The 16931-nt window shown below is 37.9% G+C and overlaps 1 pseudogene; it reads right to left on the bottom strand.

Annotated features, from left to right (window-relative positions):
* Nucleotides 1-2326: 2326 nt before the first annotated feature.
* LOC124968234 (importin subunit alpha-8-like) lies at nt 2327-3840 on the bottom strand (annotated as a pseudogene).
* Nucleotides 3841-16931: the final 13091 nt, after the last annotated feature.

Below are 16931 nucleotides of genomic sequence, written 5' to 3' on the forward strand. Positions count from 1 at the left end.
GCTTCTTGAAAACATTTGATGATAAAGTGTGTGTTCTTTGCACAGTGCCGTGTAACTTGCTTTACCAGGTAATTCCTTTTAGACTTTTACTTGATCCTTAACTACTAGATATTGCCAAATATATGATGTTACTTTTACTTTTGGTAATGAGGCCCAACATCCAAAGCAAGTACATGAGATTGTAATACAAGAAGGTGGTAGCTTGTCTGTTATCTGTGGCTTTCTTATGTTGGTGTAATGGGAGATTATCTGTGTGCATTATGATCAGGTTACAGCACCAGGAGCAGCTCTACAACCTGTTTTAGTTTCAGAGTTAATATTGTCTGTTTTTTTTTTTCTTTTTTTATTTTTGTTCTCGACTTACTGTTTTCTCTTTGAGACAGAGAAATCAGAGATAGGTTGTTGAAGAAGCAGCAATTTTTTAAAATACTGATTATTTGTGAAGCTAATGATCAGATCTCACTAGGAGTTTGCTTTTGTTGATAAGGTCAAAAGTGACCCCCATTCCAAATGAAGTTTTATTTTGAAAGTGAAAGCAGTGAAAATCAGCACTGAAAAATAACAAAATGAATGAACCTTAATACAAAAACACTAACCTATTTCCAAGGAATCAGTATTATTCATTGAGTTAGAATAAGAATCTATTTGCTAGGCTGGACACGGTGTTGCAAGCCTGCAATCCAGTGACTGAGGAGGCTGAGGCAGGAGGATCACGAGTTCAAAACCAGCCTCAGCAAAAGAGAGGTGCTAGGGATATAGTTCAGTTGGTAGAGTGCTTGCCTCACAAGTACAAGACCCTGGGTTCAATCTCCAGCACCAAAAAAAAACAAAACCAAAAAACAAAAAAAACAGAAAAAAAACCTAGATGCTAAGCAACTCAGTGTCTCTAAATAAAATACAAAATAGGGCTGGGGATGTAGCTCAGTGGTCAAGTGCCCCTGAGTTCAATCCCTGGTACCCAAAAAAAGGAAGAACAAAAAAAAAAAAAAAAAAGAATCTACTTATTGGGTGCTTTGTCACATGCCTGTAATTTCAGTGACTCTGGAGGCTGGCCTGGGAAATTTAGCAAGGCCCTGTCTCAAAAAGGAATGGGAATGTAATTCAGTGGTAAAGTGTACCTGAGTTCAGTTGTAGTACCATAAATAAATGAAAAGATCAATGAATGAATCATTGATCTTGGTTCTTGGGTCTGTTTGTCATAAGCTCAGTTTTCTTAAAGTTGAGCCTATTCCCTCCTCTCTTGGATTGATTATTTATTTTTTTATTTATTTGGTGCTGGGGATTGAACCCAGAGGTGCTTTATCACTGAGTCACAGCCCCAGCCCTTTTTTTGGTGGGGTGGTGGATACCAGAGATTGAATTTAGGCACACTTTACCACTGAGCCACATCTCCAGCCCTTTTTTTTTTTTTTTTTTTCTTGTGGCGCTGGGATTGCATATTTTGTAATTTATTTAGAGACAGGGTCTTACTGAGTTGTTTAGCACCTTGCTTTTGCTGAGGCTGGCTTTGAACACATAATCCCCTGCCTCGGTCTCCTGAGCTGCTTCAATTATAGGCATGTGCCAAAGCTCCTGGCCTTGCTGTGCCAGTTCTACCTAATAATGACTTTAGGCTGAATTATTTGAGGAGGGGAGAGCGTCAGATTTTATTTTTAGGGAGGTAATTCTGATAACCATGTGGAGATTTGGGTAAGAGACTGTCAGGGAGTTCTATTAAGAGACTGGTGCAGAGTCCAGATAAGGGAAGACGAATTGGAACCAAGATGTACGGGGTTGGGTAAAGAAAACCAAGTACTCTATAGATGATTGTGATATGATTAATTTCACACGTTACAATTTACTTCACACTTGCTGTGTACTAGAAATAATAAATTCTCCCATAGATTACTCATTTAACCTTTGTAACAACTTCATGATTTCAGGTCTTAATATACCTATTCTGAAGTCATGGAAAGATTACCTAACTTGCCCAAATTTAACTTAGTTTGACAGGGAAAAGCCAGATTGAGAAATCAGGCAGTCTGATTCCAGACCTGTACTCTTAACCACTAAGTTGGTTTGGGGGCTTTTTCCCCTAGCTGTTCAGCAATGAAGTAACATCTGTCACTTGAAGGGTCAAATAGGCAGTAGATGGTCACCAGTCATGTATCCAAGGGTTCACGTAATACTTGGTGGTTAGATTATATTATCTGGAAGGAGCCTTTTTTTTTTTTAAGTTTTAAAAGTTTTACATTTGTGATTCACTAAGAAATAGCAGTGCTGCTTCTCAAAGATGTTATCCTTTAGTGCATGGTTATAGGCTTTAGGAGTTGTGGAGGAAGTACTGCTATTTTTTCATTACATTCATCATGCATTCACATTTTTGGTTCAGGACCGGGAAAATTATGTCCTCTTCTTCCTCACCAAAGTGTTTCTCGATGATGTTCAGAGCAGCCTGGCTAATCTGACGGTTCTCATGCAGCTGTAAAGCCTCGATCCTATCGATCCCGCCCAGTTCTTCCATCAGAAGGCACAGGCTTTCCTTCTCACCCAGTTTCTCTGCTGTTTGGAGGATGTAACAGAGGACATCCAGAATGATGAGAACATCATCATTCACATCTGGGACACTGAGCAGATGCAACAGTGGCCCCAAGACTCCTGAGTGCACAAGCACAAACAACTGGTCCACGGCGGCCCCTGTTGCAAAGTTAGCCACTGTCCACACAGCCTCTTTCTGAACTTCAAATTCTCCATTCTTCAGTAGATCCACCAAAGGCGGCAGCATGTTGAAAGCAATCAGCTGCTGGATGTGCTGGTGGGGCCCGGCAACAATGTTCCTCAGGGTATAGGCTTCTTCCTTCTGGATGGAAGTCTTGGGGTGCTTCAGGAACTGGGGCAGCACACTCAGCAAGCCTGCATTGATGGCCAGCTGGGTCTGGTGATCTGTTCCCGTGACAACATTCCCCATGGTGCGGAGAGAACATTGAGTTCCGAGCTGGTCATGAGGTCTCCCACCCTGGGCAGAACCCCAGTGCTGACCACTTGACCGACGCGCTCATTGCAGTCATCGGTGAGGTAGGACAGAGCCCAGTAGGTGTCTGAAAGAACCTCACTGTCATGATGCTGCAGCAGGTAGGACAGGACAGGCAGCATTTGCCTCACCGCTTCCTTGCAAGGATACCGGTTCTTGTTTCAGCACAGGTTGGACAAGGTCCACGTGATATTCTGCAGAAATGTGATTGGTATGGCTGACGAAACCACGGTCAGCAGATGTGGGATGGTATTGCTGGAGATAATGACATCTCTGAGTTTTGGACCGTCACTGGCAATGTTACCGAGGGCCCACACGGCCTGCTTGCACAGTCATGTGCGGGGAAGGAGCTCGATCAAGGGCAGGATGGCACCCGCTTCCACCACGGCTTGGATCTGCTCCATCCCAGAAGCAATATTGGTCAGAGCCCAGGCTGCCTCGAACTGCAGGTAGGAGTGAAGAGATGACTTCAGGAACTCCACCAGCCTTGAAATGAGCCCTGCTTCAACGAAGGAGTTTAGAGGAGGGTTCTGTTCCCAGGACAGCATTTTCCTGGCTGCCTGTGTGGCCTGGAAACATACAACTGGATCCGAGCTGTTCACACCTTTGATTATTTCATCCAGAGAGAGGCTGACCCCTTTTGCTGGTTTTTCAGAAGGTGGTTCAGGGGAGACATCATCGATATTCCTTCTCTTTAAGACCTGCTCATCTTTCTTGGTTTTCCGGAGCTCTAGGCTGATGGTCATCCTCTGTAGTCTCCTCACAGATGCATCTTTGCCTCTGTACTTAAACTTTCTCAGTCACTCTTCAGGAGTGTCCAAGGTAGGCATCTCGACTGGAAAGAGGAAGCCACCCAGCAGGAAACCATGGAAGGAGTCTTTTAAGTGCCCAGTTTCTGTGATTTGACATACAGGGAGTTCTTGCTTTGTGTGGTTCTGATATGCACTAATTGCCTAATGTACAAGTTTCACTATTAGTTCTTCTGTTCACAAATTACTACATAAATAACAAGTGTTCATCAAAATCATTGACCAGTCATGTCACTTCTGTTTGTGTCTGTGTATCTGTTATTCAGTTCATGAAGAGGCAGCAAAACATGCAGAGTGTTACCTCCTCATCTTCCAGTGATAAACCATGTGACAATTATAAAAATGGATAGCTGAAGAGGGAATTGGCCAGCAAAGATGAAAACACAGCAAAAAACCAAAAGTAACAACACTGGAAGTAAAATTAAAATTGAACCTAAATGAAGTTACAGAAGAAATTGCTCTGTGGGAATGTTAATGCCCATTCAAAAGACTTTATATTTATCCAATAGAATTTAGTGAGCTTATTTCCATAAAGGAAGAACGTGGGTTGGTGAAAAATAAGATCTCCCAGAGGAGGAAGTGATTCTGGCAAGAAAGAACTCTAGAGGATACTTCTGTGACATTGAAAGTACAAAAGATAAAGTGTTGAGGTATTCCATACTTTAAACAGTTGTGACAGTTTTCTAAGGTATGGTAAAAATGCCTACTCCATATCATAAATTATACAAGGAGAAGGTGGCAAACCCTGTCCAAATTACATTTACTTGTTCTTTTTAGATATACATGACAGTAGAGTGCATTTTGACATACATACATGGAGTATAACATTCTAATTAGGATCCCATTCTTGTGGTTCTACATAATGTGGAGTTTCACTGGTGGTGTATTCATATGTGAACATAGGAGAGTTATGTCCAATTCATTCTACTCTCTTTTCTATTCCCAGCCCTGCTCCCTTCCCTTCATTCTCATTTGTCTAATCCACTGAACATCTATTCCCCACCCCCTTGTTATGTGTTAGCATCTGCATATCAGAGAGAGTATTCTACCTTTTTTTTTTTTTTGGACATCGGCTTACTTAGCTGGATAGTCTCCACATCCATCCATTTACCAGCAAAAGTCATAAAGTCATTCCTTTTTATGACTGAGTAATATTCCATTGTGTATATTTACCACATTTTTTTTTTTTTATCCATTTATGTGTTGAAGGGCCACTGGGTTGGTTCCATAGTTTAGCTGTTGGGAATTGAACTGCTATAAACCTTGATGTGGCTTTATCACTGTAGTATGTTGATTTTAAGTCCTTTCGGTATTACCAAGGAGTGAGATAACTGGGTCAAATGGTAGTTACCCCTAAGTTTTTTAGAAAGAGGCTTAACAGTATAAATTTCAGTGTTTCTATTTTCTATGTTAAGTATTAGTTTCCCTGTTTTCTTATGCAATTGTAACAGTTTATTTTTCTCTGTCTTTGCCTTTTTTTTGGGGGGGGTGGTTTACTGGAGATTGAACCCAGAGGCACTTTACCTAACCCCTTTAAAATTTTTAAATTTTGAGCTGGAGCTGGAGGTGGAGGCAAAGGCCTGTAGGCTGGGGCAGGAGGATTGCAAGTTCAAGGCTAGCCTCAATAATTTAGAGAGACTGTCTCCATTAAAAAAAAAAAAAAAAGGGAACTGGCAGTGTGGCTCAGTGGTAAAGGGTGTCCTTGGGTTCACTCTCCATTTGAAAAAAAAAAAAATTGTTTTGAGGGCCAGGTGTGATGGTACATGCCTATAATCCTAGTGACTCAGGAAGCTAGGGATATAGCCCAGTGGCAAAGTGCCTGTGGGTTCAATCCCCAGAACTGCAAAATTAGATGTGGTAGATAGATAAAATTTTAAAAAAATTATTTTGAGAAGGATCTTGCCAAGTTGTCAAGGCTGACCTTGAATTTTCTGTCCTCCCACTTTAGCCTCCCAAGTCAATATGCCACTCTGCCTGTTATAATTGATAGTTTCTGATGTTTGAACAAAAAAAAAAAGAAAAGTTTTTTTGGGATTTTTTGGATTTGGGATTTCTTGGTGTTGCCCAGGCTGGTCTTAAACTCCTGGGCACATGATATCCATCTTAGCCTCCCGAGTAGCTGGGATTACAAGTACATATCACTATGTCTGGCTTCAGAAAGTTTTTTAGAGATCACAGAAAATTGTAATTTGTCTCATGGATTATTATGATCACTTTGCATGGTTGAACTTGCATTGTCACTTTTATGGTCTCACACCATAGTACAAAACGAAGAATGTCTACTTAATTGTTGAAACCTTAATTTTTCTCCTGTGCTTCTAGGAAAAGCTATTCTATAAGTAACCTTGTATTGCAGAGGTTTGTATGTGTATCTATAGCCAAGCTTGTTTCTTTTGGTAGACTCCGCTTTAAAAATATTTTATTGACTGAAAAAAATTATCTTGTGAAAATAAGGGACTGGGCGTGGTGGCACATGCCTATGATTCCAGTGGTTTGGGAGGCTGAGGCAGGAGGATCATGAGTTCAAAGTCAGCCTCAGCAACTGAGACCTTACTAAGCAGTTTGGCAAGACCTTGTCCCAAAATGTTTAAAAAGACCCTATCTCTAAATAAAATATAAACACTTTTTTACTTTTTAAATCCAGCTAAATATATATATATATATATATATATTTTTTTTAATTGTAAACAAATGGAATACATGTTTCTGTTTGTACATGGAGTAAAGGCATACCATTTGTGTAATCATAAATTTACATAGGGTAATATTGTTTGATTCTGTTATTTTTTCCCTTCCCCCCCACCCCTCTTTTCCCTCTATACAATCCTTCCTTCCTCTATTCTTGCCCTCCTCCCTAACCCTAATCCTAACCCTAACACTAACACTAACCCCTCCCACCCCCCATTATGTGTCATCATCTGCTTATCAGCGAAATCATTGTCCTTTGGTTTTTTGAGATTGGCTTATCTCACTTAGCATGATATTTAAAAAAACCCACAAAAACTGTTCTCCTTTAAAGGACAATCAAAAAAAAAAGGAAAGCCAGGCGTGGTGGCATGTGCTTGTAATCCCAGCAGCTCAGGCAGGAGGATCACAAGTTCAAGGCCAGCCTCAGCATTTTTAGATGGATATGTTATCTTTATTTATCTTTTTATGTGGTGCTGAGAATCGAACTGAGTGCCTCACCTGTGCTAGGCAAGTGCTCTACCACTGAACCACAACCCCAGCCCCAGGAGAACAGTTTTTAATTTCAATGAGATCCAATTTATCTGCCTCCCCCATCCCCACCCTGGTTGATTGTGCTTTTAGTGTCCTATTTAAGAAACATGCTCAAATCTAAGGTCATGAGGATTTAGCCCTACAGTCTGTTTGAACTGTTAAGATTAAATGTTTTTCCATTTTGGGTTAACTTTTTATATGTAGTGCAAGTAGACATTCCATCTTTATTTTTTTTTAAAGTGGATATAAAATATCCTATTTTTTGTCTTTTTTATTTTTTTTGGAACTGGGGGTCGAACCCAGGGCTTTTCGAATGCAAGGCAGACGCTTTGCCACTGAGCTACATCCTAGCCCAAATATCCCGTTTTAAAAATGAAGTCAATATAAAATGGTATCCCAGCACCATTTGTTGAAGATTGTTTTGTCATTGAATTGTGTTGCCACTTATGTGGAAAATTAACTGAGTGTAACTGTGAAGATTTATTTTTCAAACTTTCTACTTTGTTCCATTTTTTCATATTTACGTTTATACTAGTACCACATACTACATTGTCTTATTGTAGCTTTATCTAGTGTGTTTTGAGATTGGAAAGTATGAGTCCTTTAACTTTATTCTTACTTCATGATGGAATTTTTATAGAGATATGATTGACTCTAGATCATTTTGGGGAGTATGACCATTCTTATTGTTAGGTCTTCTGACCCATAAGATTGGGAGATCCCTTTCCATTGTTTAGATCTTTAATTTCTTTCAGCAATATTTGTTAAATTCTCATGCCTCAGCCTTATGAGTAGCTGGAATTACAGTTTTTTTGAAATGGAATCTTGCTGTGTTGCCCAGGCTAGTCTTGAATTCCCAACCTCTAGGTGTGCCACTGGGCCTGGCTTGGAATTGTTTTCTTAATTTCATTTTTGGATTCTTCATTACAAGCATTTGGTGCTCTTTTATATCAATTTTGTTGAATTTAAAACCCTAAAACCTAGAGTTTTATTATTGGTTTATAATAACCAAGAGTGGAGGTTTGTATTGTAGGGTGCTCTTAGGAAAGCTTTATTTCAGCAATGGCTTTCAAATACTTTGGGGTCAGATGTTGAACTGTTAATGATTGTTTTGGATCTATAGTTCACTTGTACTTTGGGGTTCCAAACTGATGACTACATATGTCACTTGTATGGTAAATGTGACTAGTTTTCAAAAGCCCTTTCAGTTATAAAGCAGATGATTTGACTGCAAAAATTCCTTTCATTTTTATAATTTTTCAATTTTCTTGGTACTAAGGGCTGTAGTTAAACAGATTTTGCTGGTTTACCAAGTTGCATTAGAGAAAATCTGTAAAAGAATTGTTGGGCCAAACAGCTTTCAGATTAAAAACCAATCTATTAAAAACAAAATTTGCCAGCAAATATTTTGATTAACCTTAGTGTAAAAAGAATTCAAGTTATGACTTTTGAGATTAAATTACAAAGACATATATTGATAAGGATAGTTCTATATCATCTGTATTGTAACCATTTGAGCTAGTTTGAAACAAATTATCCTGTCCTTCCCTAGATTAACCAAATCAGATTCTGGGAGTAGGACTCTGTAATGTGTTTTAAACCATCTTCCCAGGGGATATGCATATTAAAGTTCAAAAACTATTTATTTTGGTATCCACAGTGTGTTCACTGGGATGGTTTCTCACTTCTTTTCATCCAGGTTGTTTTTAGTGCTACTTCCATCTGAAGGAGCATCCTTATGTAAGGCTTGCTTGTCTCCTGCAGGATGGCAAGGGCAGTGGAGCAACCAATATACAAAACTGCTGTTTGTAGCCAAAGACTGTGGTGATTTTATAGCATTCTGCACATTTTACATCCATGAAGTAGAAATTGGGTTTTTGTAGCTCGTACTTCTTATGTTTCTCTTTCTCTTCTGGAGAGGGATGATTTCTTGAATCCTTTGTGATAGGTATGTTCACTGGAGGTCTTCAGTGCTGGAAAACATGAAAACTTTTTTTTTTCTTGTACTGGGAATTGAACTCAGGGCCTCATATGCCCTAGGCAACTGCTCTACTACTGAGCACTTAAAAAATTTTTAATTTTGAGACAGGGTTTTGCTAAGTTGCTCAGGCTGTCCTCAAATTTGTTTCTCCTGCCTCAGCCTACTGATTTCCTGTGTTTACAGGTATGTGCCACCATGCCAGAGTTAAAAATCCTCACTCTTGAACTCACATTTCAGAGGATGACAGGCATATCGATAACAAAGCAGTGTAGTAGAGCACACAGAGTGTTCTGCAAGTCACTGGCTTTCACAGTTGAGTTGAGGTAGGAAGGAGTAGCATTTTAGTTATAAAGCATTTGAGATGTATTTTAGGATTGAAGAGGGAGAAATAATCTGATACAGTGTACTTATGTGTTTATCCACTTTTATTCTGTGTTAGCTACACTAGATCTGATATAGCTTCTGAGAGACTGGAGGTCTCCTCGGTACATGAGGAGATGAAGGGAGGTCCTGCAGCTCTTTCGAGGTCTTTTTCCTTAGGGGCCTTTGTTTCCTTTCTCAGAACTTTGTTGACTGGAGTTTATTTCCATTTTAGATTTCATTTTATTAATGTTCTCATTGAATGCATTCTGACCCACTAAGAATTCAAGACAGGGCAGAGAAATCTATTTGACATCTGGGGAAAGCCTTAAGCCTTTCAGGGGGGCAATCTCTCTCTGCTTTTGTCTTCAGAGTACTTTTCAGACTCTGGGTCATTAATTTTGTCTCTCAGTAGACCTCTTAGCTCTCTTTTTGTTTTATTTGAGTCATGTTCAGCATTCACCTCTAGAATGCCAGATGGTTGGGCTACACCTCTGAAGATACTGTTAGCTTTTGTTGGTTATCCCTGTATACTAAAGATTCCTTTGTTTATATCAGTTACTTTTAGTCATTTGGGTCTCCCATGCATATGAACACATACAGACTTAGGAAGATTCACTCCAAACCTTGTTCTTGCTCTGCTTAGTATTTGAGTGTTTGAGAGCACACTGACTACAGAAGCAGAAGAGGAACAAGACCGGACAAGGATCGGGAGTTGCACATCCTTTTTCCAAGCATTTGGTCATAGCTTCATATATCAAGTACCCAGAAATATCGTAAATGATGAATAACAGCTTTCTTTTTTCTTTTTAAGAATTAAAAAAGTAGATAAAGTTAATACTAGGTGATGCTAGTGATTTTACTTTTTCACTAGACATTGAAAGAGACATTATATTTGGGAGTCAAGTCAATAGCAATGTTGGTGAGGGGAGCTAACTGGTTGGGTATCTGGCCTGGAAGTGGGTGTGTGGGTATGTGTGGAGGGTGGTGGAAGGATTTGTATATTTATATACCTTCTGACTTTTCAGTATATTTAGTGTTCTTTTAGCTTTCCTTGGAGCTTGCTATAAAAACTGTTGTGAGAAGACAGTATTTGGTAGTAATTTAAGAGCTGGGTTCCACTAGTTCACTAACTGAGGAACCTTAGGCAAGTTATGTAAGCTCTTAAGTGCTTTGATGTCCTCATTTTAAATGGGGATAATAATATACCAAATTCTAGAGTCATTCAACATAGTAAGTGAATTAGTATATGTAAAGTGATTAGAATGGTCTCTGGAGTTTATACTTATTAAATGTTATTTTTATATGAGCCTGAATTAATTTATTCTTCTTTCCTTCCTTTTTTTCCTTCCTTTCCTCCCTTCCCTTCCCTTCCCTCCTCCTTTCTTTTTTTGGTACTGGGGATTTAACCCGGGTACAATTTACCACTGAACTAAATCCCTAGTCCTTTTTATTTTTAAGACAGGGTCTCACTAAGTTGCTGAGGCTGACCTTAAAGTTGCAATCTCCTGTCTCCGCCACCCAAACCACTGTGAATTGTTTCTTTTTTATTTTTAGTTGTAGATGGATACAATACTTTATTTTTATGTGGTGCTGAGGATCAAACCCAGTGCCTCACACATGCTAGGCAAGTGCTCTACCACTGAGCCCCAACCCGAACCCTGAATTGTTTATTTCTTGAGGTGATGCTGGAGAGAAATCCTTATTTTTTCATACAAATCAGACCCAAAGAAGTTTAAAATACTTGAACGGAAACATGAAGTTTTCTTTTTAAATGTCTCAATATTGATTTTCCCCCTTAGTATTAAAGAGTTCTGAGTCTTTCTTTTTTTCCCTTGTAGCCAGACACGAAAGAAAGGGAAAAACTTGTAAAATAAGTGGGATTAAAAAAAAAATTTTTTTTTTTTTTTTTTTTTGATATATGAGCAGTTTTTCCCTATGATTTCTTTTCCTTTTTCCTGACAGAACAGTAAAAATAGATTTGGTTTCCTGGGTTATCACAGCTTGTAACAAAAAACTTTTTGATAAAGTTGGCTGTTGGGTTAGTAGAATGAGATCATTCCTTTCTAAATAGTGTGTAATGTCCTAAGTATTTGTTGAGACAAAAGCTTGTTAGCTAGACTAACCACACAATAAGCATGACTTTGTGGTTCTGTTCAGGGTAGTAGTATGGGTTTTCTGTGTGATAGAATACTACTGATATGTAGAAGAAGGTGAAAGGTCCTTGGCACAATATCCCCGCACTCTGGCTGTTCACATGTAGAAAGAGATTAGAATGATAAAAGGGGCTCAAGACACACCTAAGATTGGAACCTGGGCTTTTAGGCCATCACATCACATCACATTGCTAATTTAAAATTATTAAGGACAGTTTGAAACTAGAGAGAAATGTTGGGAGACCACAGAATTACACACTTTAAAGTGGTAAATTGTATTTTACTCAAATTTTACCTCATTAAAAAACACTACAATTATTAAGGACTGATATACTTACTAAGTAAGTCCTTAATATAAGAAACTAATATATTTACTTTTCTCTTTGTACACAATTAGTTTGGACATTTAGGAGCATCAGCCACAGCTTCAACTTTCACATCATTTATGTTGACTATAGTAGCACAAACTGACCGTTAAATAGGAAACAAAAATACATAGGAGGTAGGCATGCCATTTGAAAAGGATTGCTATTTGGTGCTGTTTCCAATAGGTAGATGTAATTGGACTGGTCTTATTGACCCTGACAGTTAAGTTAACATAGGAACTGATCAGAATTATAAACTTCCTACTGTATCCTGCTCTTTGTTTGGAATATAGGACAGAGTGGAAATTCTGGTTCTAGTTGAGAATCAAGGATGCCTTTTCTAAAGTTTTTGATTTGGTTGGACATGTTAGGCCCTCTTTGCTAAGATTTTGTTTTGTTTTGTTTTTGTGAATGCAAATAAGCACTTAGAGTTAATTACTTAAATTGTCATCTATGTTAGTTTCCAAGAATACCAGTGGTAGAACTTGAGATTTGAAGCTTTAATGGCGAGCTGACTAGTTTGCTGTGATTGGACTTGGAAGTTATTGACATTCAGACTTTCCTTTGTACGTATTAAGTCTCTCTGGGGAATTGTAGACTGAGAGAGTACAGTTTTAGGAAATGGATCAGATCTAAGTTTGAAATAAATACTGACTTCTACTGGAATGTTAGAGTGTGTCATATATTCTCTAGGTCTGCTTCTGAATATTTGTCTCGGGGTAAACTGGGGATATATTATGGACATTTTATATTCTGTATTTAAGAAATTTCTGCATGTAAGACCCAGAGGTGTTTTTTTGTTTTTGTTTTTGGTACTAGGAATTGAACTCAGGGGTGCCTTACCACTGAGCTATATCCCCAGCAACTTAGGTCTCTCTCTAAGCTCCCTTAATTGCTGAGGCTGACCTGAAATTAGCTCTCCTCTTGCCTCAGCCTCCTGAATCACTGGAATTATAGGAATGTGCCACTGTGTCCCACAAGGATATGAAAATGGCATAGTTTCCATATATTCCACATTTGGTTTCTCCTGTCATTTACATTTTAATAGGGGCTTAGTACTGGGCATTGAACCCAGGATGCCTATCACTGAGCCACATCCCCAGCCCTTTTTTATTTTTTATTTTGAGATAGGGTCTTGCTAAGATGCTTAGGGCCTTGCTAAGTTGCTGAGTCTGGATTTCAGCTTGAGATCCTCCTGCCACAGCCTCTTGAGCTGCTGGGATTTACAGGTGTGTGTCACTGCACCCAGTCTCATTAGCTTCCTATATTAGGATGGTACATTATTATAAACTAATATTCATGGTTTATTCAGATTTAAAAGAATGTTTTTCACACAACTGGGGATTGAACCCAGGGGTTCTCTGACAGTGAGCTACCCCCTCAACCCTTTTTATTTTTTTATATTGAGATAGTCTCACTAAGTTGCTGAGGCTGGCCTGGAATTTGGGATCCTCCCCCTGCCTCTGCCTCCCAAGTTACTGGGATTATAGACATGTACCTGACAAATTTCTTCAGTTTTTATTAAACAACCTTTTTTCCGTTCTAGGATCTTAACTAGGATGCCACATTACATTTAGTTGTCATTTTAAGTTTTTCTAGGCTGTGACCATTTCTCAGAGTTTCCTTGTTTCCTCAGTTTTGAGGAGTACTGGTCTGACATTTTGTAGAATGTCCTTCATTTGGATTTGTCTGATCTTTTTTTCATTATTAGACTGGGGATATGGTTTTCAGGAAGAAGATCACAGAGATAAAATGGCACTCTGATTACTTTATATCAAGGTGTGTTCTGTCAACATGACATCACTTTTGATACTAATCTTGATATCTTGGCTTAGTCAGTGTTTATCAGGTTTCTATTTCTACCTACTCTTCGCATAATGTACTCTTTGGAAGGAGGTCACTCAGCTGCCACACTTTCACACTTAAGGAATGAGGGGTTCTAGAAGGTGGAGTAAGTACATTATTTGAAATTCTTCACAGGAGATTTATGTATTCTCACCTCTCACTTATTTATTCACTCATTTATTTATACCAGTATGGACTCATCTTTGTGTGTGTGTGTGTGTTGTGTTGTGTGTGTGTTGCGAGGGATAGAAACCATGATCTTGACACATACTAGTCAAGCACTGAACTATATCCCCACCCCATGAATATTTATTTTATTCTTTGTGCAGTGTATTTGTCCAGTATGACCTTATTTTATTCGAGCTTTGGTGATTGGAAACTTTCAGTTGACTCATGTTCCCTTGACATAAAATTCTTTTTTAGCAGTTTCTAACTTTCTGGCATTACAAGATACGTCAGTTTCATCTTGAATATTTCTTGCCTTTGTCCTAGAATTAGTCATTTCTTCAAACTATACAGGTTTTTTTTTTTTTTTTTTTTTTTTTTTTTTTAAATCAGCGAATGGTATTTTGATCCCAAGATCTGGTGCTTGGTGGTTCACTGCTTAGCAGGGTATTCCCTAAAAAACTTTTATGTGTGTTTGAAAAGAATTAAAATAAAACAAAACATTTTGAAAGGAAAAAAATGTTTAGGCTTATTTCTAATTGAGCCTTCTTTATTTTTAAAATCTGTTTTAGGAATAAGTATGTATGTATTCTTGGTCTTTCCATAAAGCAGAGGTGTCAGGACTAGAACTCTGACTAGAACCCTGAAAGGAGAGTTAGTGATTATTGCTTCCTGGGGAAGTAAGATTTTGGGATGTGTGAATCAAGTTCTGATTGTACTCTAAAGGAATTAGCACTGATTTCTTAGTTTATTCCATGTTCCCACCTCCCATCTTTCCTGTCTGCTGACTTTGTGATTTAATTAAACCAAGGCAATAAAAGACATTCAAGACTACTACCATTAGGAAATGTTTAAATTTGGTAGTGTAGAATTTTTATTTTATTTTATTTTTTGGTACCAGGGATTAAACTCAAGGGCACTCGACCACTGAGCCATATCCGCAGCCCTATTTTGTATTTTATTTATTTATTTTTATCGTAAACAAACGGGATACATGTTGTTTCTGTTTGTACATGGAGTAACAGCATATCATTTGCATATTCATACACTTACATAGAGTAATGATGTTTGATTCATTCCATTATTTTTTTCCTCCCCCCCACCCCTCCCACCTCTCTTTTCACTCTATACAGTCCCTCCTTCCTCCATTCTTGTCCCCCTCTCACCCCCCATTACGTGTCATCATCCGATTATCAGTGAGATCATTCGTCTTTTTATTTTATTTAGAGACAGAGTCTCACTGTGTTGCTTAGCACCTTGATAAATTGCTGAGGCTGGCTTTGAACTTGCCATTCCCCTGCCTCAGCCTCCCGAGCCACTGGGATTACACACTTGTGCACATACTAATAGGTGATAAACTATATTTATTTCTTCTAATAAGTGATTAATTGATTCTGATGGGATGAAAGCTATACTGATAGAGATGGAGTTTTGAGGGTGTAGTCATGTTGGTGGGTGGAAATAGTAAAGCTGACTGTAAGCAGTATTTCCTTAGTTATGGAGAACTTTAAAAAAAAATTTTTTTTGGGACAGAGGATTTGAAACCAGGGGTGCTTAACAACTGAGGTAAATCCCCATCCCTTTTTATATTTTATTTTGAGACAGTCTTTCAAAGTTTCTTAGGGCCTCACTAAATTGCCGAGGCTGACTTTGAACTTTGATCCTTCTGTTTCAGCCTCCCAGGCTGCTGAGATTACAGGTGTGCACCATTGTGTCCTATGAGAACATTTCTTATTAGTTTGGTTTATTTCATTATGTTTAGCTTGAACTAGTTAGTTGTGGCAGTTGTATATGGAATAATTATATATTTGGTGCTCACTGCTTACAATCAACTGCATAATATTGTGGGATGAATTAATCCTAATTAACAGCAAAACTAAAATCTGAAAAGCAGTGTTCTACAGAGATAAGAAAAGACTTACTTCCTCCTTTGGCTTCACTTTTTATCAAGCAGGTGGTTTTATAGGGAGACTAAGAGTTTTCTAGAAAAATCTTGAAAGACAAATTTTTCATATACTCTAAGAATTATAAGTTAATCATCACCTGACTTATATAGATCAGCTATAACATTTTTGGAAAAATGTTATTTGTTCTTTGTGTTGTCTTTGGAATAAAGCATCTTGCTATAACATGATTTTGATAAGAAACATACCTCTGTCTGGAAGGCCAATCGAAATTCCTGTTTTGTATAGTTTGCCAATTTCTTTTAGAGAAACTTTTGTATTTGAGTGGAATGTAAGGTGAGTATTAATGATATAGACTTTTGTAGGAATGTCAAAGTATTTACTAGTAATTTCACCTTATATGAACCTGAGAAGGCAAACTTAATTTTTTAAATTCTTAATTAAATCTAAGCTGTTCACGGTGGCACATGTCTGTAATTCTAGTGATAAGGAGTCTAAGTCAGGAGGATTGCAAGTTTGAGGTCATGCCTGGGATTTAGTAAGACCCTGTCTCAAAATATAAAATAAAAAGGGCTGGGATGTAGCTCATTGATAGAGCACCCTGGTTCCATTTCTACCAAAAGAAGACAAAACAAAAACAAGTAAATCTAAATGGATGGAATAATAGGTATGCAGGAATAATTTTTATACAGTAATTATAAAGATTTTGGATAAACTATCTGACCAAATAAGCATTAATTCTGTTACTATTTATTTGTTAGCTGAAATTATGTAGTTTCTTTGTAAATAGTAATACCTATAAATATTCAGAAGTGTATATGTAAAAGCTTTTTCTCTTTAAAGTTATGGAATTGCTTTTTTGCTCTAATGTGAAGTTTAGGAACCTCTTAAGTCAACACACTTTTTTCTCTTTTATAAGGGTGTATGTGTGTATATACATATTTAGTAAAAATTAGTACTGGACTGAAGTTGTGGCTCAGTGGTACAGCACTCGCCTAACATGTGTGAGTCACTGGGTTTGATTCTCAGCACCACATATAAATAAGTGAATAAAATAAAGACCCATCAACATCTAAAAAATATTTTTAGAAAATTAGTACTAAATTTTTTAACATGG

The sequence above is a fragment of the Sciurus carolinensis genome, chromosome 17 (genome assembly GCF_902686445.1).
Source record: "Sciurus carolinensis chromosome 17, mSciCar1.2, whole genome shotgun sequence".
Taxonomy (NCBI): Eukaryota; Metazoa; Chordata; class Mammalia; order Rodentia; family Sciuridae; genus Sciurus; species Sciurus carolinensis.